The sequence below is a fragment of the Chrysochloris asiatica genome, unplaced genomic scaffold (assembly GCF_000296735.1).
Source record: "Chrysochloris asiatica unplaced genomic scaffold, ChrAsi1.0 scaffold00045, whole genome shotgun sequence".
NCBI lineage: Eukaryota > Metazoa > Chordata > Mammalia > Afrosoricida > Chrysochloridae > Chrysochloris > Chrysochloris asiatica.
In genome coordinates, this window is record NW_006408563.1 from 15,077,904 (window position 1) to 15,090,029 (window position 12,126).

The window sequence follows — 12,126 nt, forward strand, 5'->3', positions numbered from 1 at the left end:
GAATCTGTACAAAGATCAAGAGGCAGTTGTTCAAACAGAACAAAAGGACACTTAATGGTTTAAAATTAGAAAAGGTGTGCACCAGGGCTGTATTCTTTCACCATACTTATTTAATCTGTATGTTGAGCAAAAAATTCAAGAAGCTGGATTATAAAAAGAACATGGCATCAGGACTGGACAGACTCATTAATAACCTGCAATATGCAGATGATACAACCTTGCTTACGGAAAGCAAAGAGGATTTAAAATACTTACTGATGAAGATCAAAGACCACAGCCTTCGGTATAGATTGCACCTCAGTGTAAAGAAAACAAAAATCCTCACCATTGAACCAATAAATAACATCAAAATAAATGGAGAAAAGATTAAAGTCGTTAAAGACTTCATTTTGCTCAGATCAACCATCAATGCTGATGGAAACAACAGTGAGGAAATCAAATGACGTATTGCATTAAGCAAATCTGCTGCACAAGACTTCTTTAAAGTGTTCAAGAGCAAAGATGTCAGTTTGAGGACCAAGGTGCCTTGAACCAAGTCATGGTATTTTCAATAGCCTCATATATACATGTGAATGTTGGACAATGATTAAGAAAGACCTGAGAAGAATTGATGCATTTGAGTTAAGGTGTTGGATTAGAATATTAAAAGTATCGTGTACTGCCAAAAGAACAAACAAATCTGTGTTGGAAGAAGTACAACGGGAATGCTCCTTTGAAGCCAGGATGGCCAGACTTGGTTTTTCATACTTCGGACATATAATCAGGAAGAACCAGGCCCTGGAGAAGGACATTAAGCTTGGTAACGTGGAAGGTCAACAAAAAAGAGGAAGACTCCCAATGAAATTTATTGGCACAGTGGCAGCAGCAATGGGCTCAAGTGTAGCAACAATTGTGAGGTTGGCACAGAACTGGGCAGCGTTTAGTTCTGTTGTACATTGTGCTATGGTTTGATACTGACAGCACCTAACAACTACAACAAATACATACACACACAGGGCTTCAGAAAAAAAATGGAATTTTCCCACAGGCTTTTTGAAGCCCTTCCCCTCCCCCCCAAGAGTGAGTCAAAAATTATCTACACTCTGGTGACATTAAAATGCCCATCCATGTCCGTGACTGATGGCAACACGGAGCATGCAAGTAAAATGATTCTGTTGAATAGACAAGTGACAACAGATTATGTAGCAAATCAGGCTTGGCTCTGTCTATGAAATAATCCATGACAGACTTGGTTTTCTCCAAAAGTTTGTGCTAGATGGGTACTGAAACAACTCATAGAAAAGCAAAAACAGAAGCGTTTGGATATCCGCAAACAAAATTTGGGCCCATACTCAAAGAAAGGCTAAAGTTTCTTAAAAAAAATTATTACTGGTGATGAGACATGGATCTATCACTATAAGCCTAAGAATAAATTACAGAGTATGGGATGGAAACATCCTAAATCGCAGACCAAGAAAAAGTTCAAAAGTCAACCATCAATTGGAAAATTGATGCTTACAGTTTTCTAGGATTCTCAAGGGCCAGTATTGGTACACTATCAGGAAAAAGGTTCAACAATCAACAGTGCTCATTACTTTAGCCTAAACTTCAGATTAAACACAGAAGACTGCTATCCAAGGGTGTTGTGATCTTGCATTACAATGTACGTCCATACACCTCTGCCCACACTGTCTACACTGAAAAAACTTCATTTTGAGGTGTTAAAATAAAGCATTCTCCCTATAGTCCTGATCTTGCTCCATCAGACTTTTACCTCTTTGGTCCTCCTGAAAGCAGACCTTTGAGGTCAAAGATTCACCTCTGATGAAAAAGTGAAGACAGTGATGCATTCGTGGCTCACAGTTCAACTTAAAACATTTTTTTATAAGGGAATACGAAAACTTGTTAACAGATGGGTAAAGTCTACTACTGAAGACTATACAGAAAAATGATGTCTTTGACTTTTCTAGAAGTTGATTAAAATTAATTCTACATACAAGGGTGAGTTAAAAATTATCTGCACTCTGGTTGTAGAATTTTATATATATATATAATATACATATAGTGGTGTTGTGGGCTAATGCACCACAGTGCAACGCCGTTTGAACTGCAATGTTGGCAATTCAAGCTCACCAGCTGCTCCTTGGAAACCCTATACAGGGTCACTATGGGTCAGAACCGACTCAACGGCACTTCATAACAACAACAATATACATAGTCACTGGAGAAGGATATCATGTTTGGTAAGGTGGTGGGTCAGAGAAAAAGAGGAAGACCTCCAACAAGATGGACTGGCCAAGTAGCAGCATCGATGGACTCAGCGTGGCAACAGTAGTGGCCCAGGATTGGGCAGTGTTTCGTTCTGCTGTGCATAGGGTCACTATGAGTCGGTACCAACTCGATGGCACCTAACAACAACAATATACATAGATATACATATATACATACACACACACATACACATGGTGTTAAGTGCCGTCGAGTTGATTCCGACCCATAATGACCCTGTATAGGGTTTCCAAGGAGCAGCTGGTGAGCTTGAACTGCCAACCTCGCAGTTCAGATGACTCTTCAGTCTGACACATTAGCCCAGAGTACCACACCAAGACTTTATATATATATATATATTCTTACACATATACATGTTCACACAGACACAAATATATTTAAGCTTCTAGGTACCGTTAAAGGAGCTCTGCTATCATAGTGGATTATGAACTGACTTGCTAACCATAATGTCGGCAGTTTGAATCTACTACCTGCTTCATGGGAAAAAGATGAAGCTTTCTGCTCCCATAATGATTTACAGCCTCAGAAACCCTATACAGGGTCGCTATGAGTCGGAATCAACTCCATAGTACAAGGTATGTTTAGCATAGTAGGTTAAGCATTGGGACCCTAACCACAAGGTCAGCAGTTCAAATCCACCAGCTGCTCTGCAGGGGAAAGGTGAGACTCTCTGTTCCTGTAAAGATTTATAGTCTTGGAATCCCTAAGGAGCAATTCTATTGTATTCTGTGTTGTTGGTGAATAAGTCAAAACTGACTCGGTGGCGGTGGATTTGGTTAGGTTTTGGTGTATTTCAGTGATCTAACCCACTCTAAAGGAAACTAAAAATCCTAGCTTACACCTATGGATAGAATCTTTTGGCATAAAAGATTTGTCTTCCATAAAACTAGCTTTTAGACTGTAGTTTTGTGCTAAAAGACTCTTGCTAGCATGTTCATCTGTTTTGCATCTCACCTTACCTACCCAGGTTATTTTTCCATTTAGAGGCACTGTTGTTGTTAGTTACCATCAAGTTGGTCCCCAACTCATAGCAACCCGAATCACAATGGTATCTGACCACAGACCACTGTAATCCATCAGGTTTCACTGGCTTACCTTTGGAAATACATTGCCAGGCCTTTTTTCTAATCTTAGTCTGGAAATTCCTCTGAAATTTACCCATTATCAGATCCATTACTGACAGTGGCTGTGCTTGAGGTACAGTACCTGGGAATCAAATCCAGGCCTCCCACATGGAAGGCAAGAATTCTATCACTAAAGCATACATTATTTGTTTTAACTCGTTATTGTGGTTTGGGTAAAAGTTTACAATGCAAATCGGTTTTCCATTCAACAATTTATACACATTTTGCTTTGACATTGATTGTAATTGTCACAGTAACAGCTCTATTCTAACGTCCTCCCTGTGTTTACTGATTTGTTGTTCTTTCCCATCTCTTCCTGCCTTCTGAGATTTATGCCTGGGTAAATGCTACCCTTGATCTTATATGGTTGATAGTTCTAGGGCGTGCTTACCTCCCTAGTGTTTTTGTTCACTTTACAGGTCTACTCTTTGGCTGAAAGTCAAACCACAGCAGTGGCTTAAGGGGTGACTGAGGGTCATAGTGTTGGGGGAATTTCTTAATTCTAGGTTCACTCGATAGAGACTTGATATTAGATGTTGCTTTCAGACTGGAAATCTGGTGGCTCTAGAAACTGTTGCACTGTTCTACTTTATCTTGCAATGTCCATTTCCATACATTTATGTAAAAATATACATCTAGACAATTAGAAAGTCAATTGTTTGCAGTATTTCTCAGAACAAATATGCACTATACTCTTGATTGCCTCAATATAATTAGCCTTTCCCTTATAAGATTTCTGAATAGCTATTTAATGATTCACTCCTTAGTTTACACAGTTATTGAGCTACTGTATGTTAGAGTATGCCAGATACTAAGACTGTTGCCTTTGAGTGAATTCCAACTCATGGTGACCCCAAGTACTCCAGAGTAGAACTGCTCTACACAGTTTTCTTGGTTGTAATCTTTCACAGAAGTAGATTGCCAAGCATTTCTTCTGCAGCACTGCTAAGTGGCTTCTTACCACCAACATTTAAGTTAGTTATTGAGCACAAACCCATCTGCACCACTCAGGGGTTTATACAAAGAATATAAAGGTGAATAAAACAAACATGAAATTTACAATGATTACATTCTAGTTTTGGGGAAAAAAATTTTAAAAGAGCTATGAAAGACACAGGATGCTTAAATACAGAATGGGGTGGGAGGACTTTCAGACAGAACGGTCTAGGAAGCTTCTAAGGTGATATTTTGGCTAAGAAGCAGAGAGAAATATGTATGCATACATGAGGAGGCTTCAAAAAATTTGTAGAAATTTTTCATTTTCTTTAATTTCATTTTGAAGCTCCCGTGTGTGTGTGTGTGTGTGTGTGTGTAGAAATATGGAGTAAGGAAAGCTTGACAGAATAATTAATAATAACAAATAAATAAATAAATAAAAGACGAATCCTGCAGCAACAAGTACAGCAAGACAGGAAGAGAGCACCATGAGATAATGTTGGAGAGCCAGGTAGGGGCTGGATCATGCTAAGTATAGTTTGACCAGGAAAAAACAACTTGGAATTTATACTTAATAACTTGTTTGAATCACAAAGTTGGTGGTTCAAACTCACCAGCCACTCCTCGGAAACAGGGTCACTATGAGTCGGAACCGACTCGATGGCACTTAAAAAAAAAAAAGTTGTTAAAACGTTCAAGGTTAAAATGAAGATATTTCAATAAATCATGTCTTCAAATGATATTTTAAAAGGGGAGTAGATAACCTGAAGAAATATCTTCCATATAAAAATACAGTTTCCTGAAGATAGTGCCATTTTACAGTTTGGCTGGGGTAAAAACAAAAATCAAATCAGGTAAGACTGGTTGAAGAAACCAAGTATATTCAGCCAGAAGATAAGGATGATACACACAATAAGGTTCCAGAATGTAAACAAAAGTCAAATTGTTGCTGTTGTTAAGTGCCTCTGAGTAGGTTCCCAAGCATTGCAGGGTGACAAACTGTGTTCTATAATACAAGAATTTACTGTTGAACAACTAGAACTGTTTATAAAAATTGAAAGGCAGTTAAGCTGAAGACTGCATGAGTATTGTTAAAATGTAATTGAAAAGAATCAACTGTTTAAAGGTATTTAGATGAACTTGTTGACAATTCTAGGATTCCTAGGAATTCATCAAAAAAAACACTTTAAGAAATAAGTCCATGTAAATTATCACATAATTCATAATAAAACATTAAAAAAAAAAAAGAAATGAGTAATGGGGACATGTGGTAAAGCACATTGCTTTAATATTAATGCTAACTGCATATTTCAAAGATTTCAATGATACCATTTCCTTTTATTCAACAGATTTTTAGGATTCATTTCCTAGAGACTGAATGTTATAAATATGTTGCTGAAAGCCTTTGAAAATATGATTTGTTATGTCAATCTCATTTTAAAGGCAGAAATATTAAAAGGGAATGTAATATTATTGGGAATGATTAGCGTTGTGGTTATGAATTGGGCTGCGAACCTTAAGGTCAGCAGTTCGAAACTACCAGCTGTTCTGCAGGAGAAAGATGAGGCTTTCGGCTCCCGTAAAGATTTATAGCCTCGGAAACCCTGTACGGGGTCGCTATGGGTCGGAATTGCCTCAACAGCACTTAACAACAACAACAACATAGTTTGCTTAAATTGAGATTACACTAATAAAGGTGAGTCACAGTCATGCTGCTAAATAGTGGGAATAAAATAATTAGATGGTTAATTTAGTTTCTTCCTTAAAAAAAGGGCACCACACACACAAATTTACGATCTCTATTAGGCAGCTTGATTACACAATCAAATTTAGTGTACAAGATACTCTTCTGCCTTCTAAGATATTCTTTAGATGTATTTAAGTGAAATTTAAATGTTTCCTATTTTCCCACATTTTGATCTCTACATTGTTTTTGTTAAGTGCCTGGGTTCCAAATGTATTTTTTCTAAAGTAACACTTTGTTATTTGAAAGCCAACATTTTATAATACCTAAAGTAGGTGTGGTGGTTATGTGCCGTGGACGTATAGGGTTTTCAAGGAGCAACTAGTGAGCTTGAACCACCGACCTTGTAATTCAAACGGATTTGCAGTCTGGTGTATTAAATCACAGCGCCACACCAGGACTCCTAAGGAGATATGGTAGCGTAGTGGTTACGAATCAGGCTGCGAGCCACAAGGTCAGCAGTTTGAAACTACCAGCTGTAGTTCGATGGCACTTAACAACAACAATAAAGTAGATGTGGATAAACAGTGGACTTCTAACCACAACACAAGATCAAGGTGTTCCTCGCAAACACTACAGAGTCACTGAGTCGGAATCAACTTGATAGCACATAACAACAAACTAGATCTAAAATGTTTTATGAGGGCGCTCCAAAAAGTTAGTGGAAAAATGGAATTAAAACATAATGGACCCCTTCCAAGACTAAGACTCAATGGGAATACACGCTTATCACTGATAAGGGGAAGTGAGGGAAAAACAGCCATGAAGTTGCAAGCTAAGCCCTACAATGTTCAATAGACTCTTGTGAACCCAGGTGGAGACCTGGTTGGCCAGCAGTGTGGCAAGACCTGGGGACTCCTGGGACCAGAGTCAGTGACATAGCCACAGATGACTAGAGTGGAGAGTGAAATGTCCAGCTAATAAAGAAGAGAGGGCATGTGAACAAGAACACCCACACTTGCAGATAATACCCACCTGACCTGGCTTCAATGACTGGATGATCAGAGCTCAACCAGAAGAAGGAAGAAGAAAGAAGAGGAAAAAAAAAAGAGTAATCTGATACAATTTGACGAACTTGACCTATGCCTCTGGATGCAGTAACTCAAAAGAGGTAACAAATCTTTACAGCAAGGATCATTCCCACCCCCTCCATACACAGAGTAGACAGCGATGGGCAACTTGGACATTGGCTACCCAAAATGGGGGGGCTACAAAGGCAAGAAGTGACTGGCTTACAAATTTTCAAGAGGGAACCTAGATTCAGAGGGCATGAAGGAAGGTAGAATCTCCACTGAGTAATATCCAACCTGTCTAGGCAGGGCTGATGAAATGAAATGTGGATGGGTCTCTTGTGATACAATAGTGAATAATTGTTATCAGGACTGATTGTGAGGGTTGGAAATGTAAAGGTAGACGTTTTGTAGCAAGGAGGGGAGTGATTTGTCTCTGGGACCATCAAGGGAAATGAGCAGAGAGCGAGACCCTACCCAGAGAAGCAGTGATGCCTTAGATGGAGGCAGAGATGGAGCAGTTGGGGACTTCAGACCCAGAGAGGGAGAGGGGCTGTGTGCTGACAAGGGGGTGAGGGGGATGGGGTGCAGGCTTGTAATGTATACCCTTTGGTTGGTAGATGATGCGTGGAGGGGATTGTAACCATGGCAATGAAAGGATATACGATAGGATGAATGTAAAACTAACGTTCTCCCATGTAAACTATCATATAATTCACAATAAAACGGTTTTTTTTTTAATTACATAATGGAATTTGTCCACACACTTTTGAAACCCCCTTGCAGAATGATGTTATTCTTGGAACTTGTTTTTTGAGGTTATTTCATTAATCCAGTTCAAGCGATACAACGTAGCTTTATTTGTTTTAACTAATATTTGTCAAAAAGAATCAGAATTGGCTGCATTGTTGGGACTGTTAAAGATTCTTCATTGGATCTAAATATTCTGAGACTCAACAAGATTTGCGCTGTTTCACCCACCTAATTGTGTTTACATCTGAATTCATTTTAAATACTAACTTTAAGTCATTTTAGAGAATACTTTTATTACAGTGTATTAGGAAAAAGACACTAAGTGGTGGAAGTAAGCAGAATCCTTCTTGCTCCACCTCCAAATCCATCCCCACGCCCCCAAAAGAACCAACCAGGATCCAAGGCCGATCCAGTTCAAGGTTACAGGTCCTCCACATCACAGCGGAGTGGAAAACACTCCAGGCTTCCTAGATAAGCTACATTTAGCTTTGCACCAAACTGGGGGATAGGAGTGGGTGGTAGGACCGGGGTCAAAGAACTCTATTGAGACACTGGGAAAACACATCTGACAGTGGCCGGAGGAGGAACAGAAAGCAGAGCTCTGCCAGGCCACAAGCTCCCACAATATCTAGCAGCCCGCGACCTCTCTTCGCAAACTACAAACTTTGCAACAGCAGCAACAACAACAGCAACAGGCAGCCGGGGTGGAGACCGGAAGAGCATAAAGGCACCGGCGCCAAGCTGCTGCACACCAGTTGCTTCCGAAGTCGCTTTTTAGAGGATTCACCGCCTCTCGCGAGGATAGGGAGCCTCGAAGGCAAACCCCTCGGCCTCAGAATGCCGGTCAGCCTCCGGCCCCAGGAGGCGGTGTGCGCGGCACCCGAGCCTCTCAAGTGTCGGACATGGGCGACCCTTCTTCACCTCCAGAGACGCTGGAACGCACCAGATGCAACTCTGCTCCACTCCCAAGCCCCCCGTGCCCTTACTTACAGGCCAGGCGGAAAACTACCCTCGTCGCGGTGTCCTTGTGCTTATTACCTGTTGTTTCGCGCAGAACCTTGCGCCGGAGCCGGGACTGAAGCCGCCGCTGACTTGGGCCGGGCATCCCGAGACAACTTTCCGCAGGGCTTTTTGACCAGTTCGAGCTGCCATGGTCGTCACACTAAAGCCGGTCTTCTCTTGGACCAGAACAGTGGATCCGCCCTCCTCAGGCAGAGCCCGGTTGTCCGGCTCCCGGCTCCGGCGCCTTCCAGCCAATCAGCGGGCGCCCTGTCCCTTAAGGCACGCCCATCTCCCTCCCCGATTGCGCAAAGCTGACGCACGCTCCCTCTTCCGTAAGACTGACAGTAAACACTTTCGTCATCCTCCCGGCCAATCAGAGGAGGTACAGTGCTGTGATCTCTCACCGGACATCCGGCTGGCCCTTCCCTCTGGCAGCGCGATAGGGCGGCAGACTTTGTGCACACTTTACTGTTCACCCCGCCTCGAGATGGAACTCTAACTGGGATTCGCTAACGGCTGCAGCTCACCTCGGCTCTGCTTCCGTTCGCGAGGCCCAACACTTGAGCTCAGCCCTTGAGGAAAGCTAGGGTTCTGGATGTTAATATGTAACTGTCCGAACCGGTCACACCAAAGCTTCTAGCTGCGAAGTACAGCGGTCAGGTACCGGCTCGTTAATGATTGTCTGATGTGAGCTAATGCGTCAGACTGCAAAGTCGTTTGAACTACAAGGTTGCTGGTTCAAACTCACCACTTGCTCCTTGGAAACCCTATAAGAGGGTCGCTATGGGTCGGAATTGACCGGAAGGCACTTCACAACAACTACAGTACCTGCCGTGCTTACCCTAAGGGGGTTTGGGGAGGGCACCATAAATAAGGTCATGTCTCTGAGTAAGAGACTCTTGTTTTCTAAGAGAACAGCACTTGTTAGGTGCCTTTGAGTCATAGCATTTAATTTGTATTGTGTATAGATGGTTATTTGTTAAGTGGATTTAGGGGAGCAGCATTTATGGTTTGTTAGGTGCCATCGACTCATAGCGACCCTATGCACAACAGAACAAAAAACACTGCCCGATCCTGGGCCAACCTCACAATCTTTGCTAAGTTTGAGCCCACTGCTACTCCCTCTGTGCGGATCCATCTCGCTGACCGTCTTCCTCTTTTGCTCTGACCCTCCACTATACCAAATATGATATCCTTCTCTGGGGACTGGTCCCTCCTGATGGTATGTCCGAAGTATGAGAGACGAAGTCTGGCCATCCTGACTTCAACGATGGATTTGTGGTGGTGGTTATGTGGAGTCGGGGTCTCCTTATTCCATGCAAACCGGACACCTTGCTTTCATTCACCTATTTCAGAAACCAGTCGGTCCTTAAGTTCAGACTCTTTTTCTTCCAATGTTTGTAGGTCCTTATTCAATCTCTGAGTCAGAACCGACCTGACAGCACTTAACAAAAACAACAATTCAACATATATGCTGTACTTTCCTCATCTGTAAAGTGAGGATGGTAATCCTACACCCTGTATAAGATTGTGAGGAGTACAAGAGATCCTTGATTAAATATAATAATCAAATATTGTTATATATGTTTCTGTGATGCTCTCAAATCAATTAAGGTAAAAGTCACTATCATGCTTTCCAAAATACATATGTACAAGCACTCAATGCTGTTAAGTGCTATCCAGTTGGTTCCAACTCATAGTGACCCTATGTAGGGTTTTGGAGGAGTGACAGGTGGATTTGAACGGCCAGCTTTGCAGTTAGCTTATGAATTTAAAAATACAAGGGGTGTTCTAAAGATAAATTACCACAAAGTTATTTGTTGTTTTTAGATGCCAGTGGCATCTTCAACTAATATTGACCATATGCACAACAGAACACTGCCAGTCCTTTTGTTTCCTTTGAGCCCATTGTTGCTGCCACCATGTTAATCTATCCTTTTCTGCTGACCTGCCACTCTACCAATCATAATGTCCTTCTCCAGGAATTTATCCCTCCTGACAATGTGTCCAAAGTACAAAGAGAGAAAGTCTCAACATCATGGCTTCAAAGGAGCATTCTGGATGTACTTCTTCCAACACACATTTGTGTGTACTTCTGGCAGTCTATGGTACTTCCAATATTTCTCTCCACACTATAAATCAAATACATCAATTCTTCCTCTGAACTTCGTTATTCATTGTCCAACTTTCACATGCATATGAGGATATTGAAAATACCATGGCTTGGGTCAGATACACCTAGTCCTCAAACTGTTATCTTTACTCTTTTAACACTTTAAAGAGGTCTTTTACAGCAGATTTACCTACTGCAATACATCCTTTAATTTCTTGACTGCTGTTTCCATGAGTGTTGATTGTGGATGCAAGCAAAATTAAGTCTTTGACAACGTCAGTCTTTTCTCCATTTATCACGATGATAATTGATCCAGTTGTGAGGATTTTTGTTTTCTTAACATTGAGGTGTAATCCATACTGAAGGCTGTCGTCCTTAATAATCATCAGTAGGTATTTTAAGTCCTTCTTATTGCAGTATGCAAGGTTGTATCATTTGTATATCATTAAGTTGTTAATGACTTTTCCTCCAAATCTGATGCCATATTCTTCATAATCCAGATTTTCGGACTATTTGCTCACCATGTAGACTCTATAAGTATGGTGAAAGGATACAACCCTTGCACACCCCATTGTATCCCCTTGTTCTGTTTGAATGACTGCCTCTTGATCTATGTACAGGAGCACTAGTAAGTATTCTGGAACACCCATGTGCAATGTTATCCATAATTTGTTATGATCCATAAATGCATTTGCATAGTCAATAAAGCACAAGTAAATGTCTTTCTGGTATTTTGTGCTCTAGCCAAGATCCATCTGGTATCAGCAATGATCTCCCTAGTTCCATATGCTTTTCAAAGTTAGTAGTGGAGAAAAGAGATTTTATTTGGCATATGCAGCAAAAAGAAAACAAAGGTAGGCAACTGTAGGACATGCTATCAGTATAATGTATACGCAAGTCTGAAGAATATTACAAAACCAACAACACATATAAAAATTCAAAGTCAGTAGATTCTTCATCCTTTGATGTTGTTGTTAGGTGACATCGAGTTGGCCAATCCATCTCATTGGGGGTCTTCCCCTTTTTCTCTGACCCTCCATCTTACCCAGCATGATATCCTTCTCCAGCGACTGTTCCCTCCTGACAACATGTCCAAAGTATGAGAGACGAAGCTTAGCCATCCTGGCCTCCAAGGAACACTCTGGCTGTACTTCTTCCAAAACAGATCTATTGGTT